The sequence below is a fragment of the Arachis ipaensis genome, chromosome B05, assembly GCF_000816755.2.
Source record: "Arachis ipaensis cultivar K30076 chromosome B05, Araip1.1, whole genome shotgun sequence".
Classification (NCBI taxonomy): Eukaryota; Viridiplantae; Streptophyta; class Magnoliopsida; order Fabales; family Fabaceae; genus Arachis; species Arachis ipaensis.
The window spans coordinates 130907692-130909003 of record NC_029789.2 but is presented as its reverse complement, the minus strand read 5'-3'; positions in this window follow the sequence as shown (position 1 = coordinate 130909003).

Genomic DNA, 1312 nt, shown 5'->3' with positions numbered 1-1312 from the left:
AAAGAGAAAAATAATAATGAAAATTGAAATAATGAAAAATACATAACACAGTTCTTATCTTGTCACATATAAATGTTATATGTCAATCTAATAATCAATAAAAAAATAATATTATTTAATATAAAATAGATTTAAAAAAAAGAGATTAACAAAATTCTTATCTTAGCTTGCTAGATTATTTAAAAAATCAATTAACAAAATTATTATCCAACGTAAATAGATTAAAAATAAAAAAAGAATTAACAAAATGCAAAGAGATTTTCACTCTACTAATAATAGGTGGAGGTTTTTTTTTTCATCTTTTATATGTCAATCATGTGACAAATGAATAATATTAAATTAATTAATTTTTTTGTAATATAATTTAAAAAATTAATAAATATTAAATCTAGTGCTCTATATAATTAAATGCTAAATTTAGTATTTTACATAATTTTTTTTTTACCAAAGATAGGAGACTCGAACCCGCAACCTCTTAATTGAGTATGGGGAGACTATGCCATTTGAACTCTTACTCATTGGCATATTCTACATAATTAATAGTTTAAAAAATTAACATATTAATGTTTTTAACGAATTCTTGATAGGTGCAAACTTTCTTTCTTACCTCCTTTATATATGTCAATCAAATATTGATGGACTTTTTGATGCCATCATTTTTCTTAAATCAATGATAGGGGGATTCAAACCATATCATTTGAATTATAATCTATTGACTTCTTAATGTCATCATTCATAGATAAAGACATGTAAAAATAAATAAGAACGCGTATAAGATAAAAAAATTTATTTCTTTCTGCATAAATTGACAAATAGAGAAGAAGACATAGCACTATTTTTTTGTACGTAAAAAATTTGAAATAAATTAAAAAGATAGATGAATGACTGAAAATATAAATTAGAAAAGTAAATTGAAGAAAAAAAATGTAAGTAGAAGTTATGCATGAAAGTAGTAGCAGCTGCAAAACCAAATGAAATTTACAATGGCAGTAGATAAAGGCAATGAAGCCGAAGTAATTGAAAGGTATTGAAGAAAGGAGAAGAGCTACACCAAAAAAAATACAGAAAAATATATCAAAAATAAAAATAGTAGATTTTTTTAAGAAATTACAAAAAAAATTTGAATAAAATAATTAGTATAAAACTAAACTATTGGTGAGAGTACAACATATTCAAAATAAAAGGAAGAATGTGAAGACAATGATAAAACAAAAGATATAATTAAAATTAACATAAAATTAAACAAAACATGAAAATGATAAAAATTATGAAAATATTGATATTTATATTAGTCTATTTTTTGATTTATTAG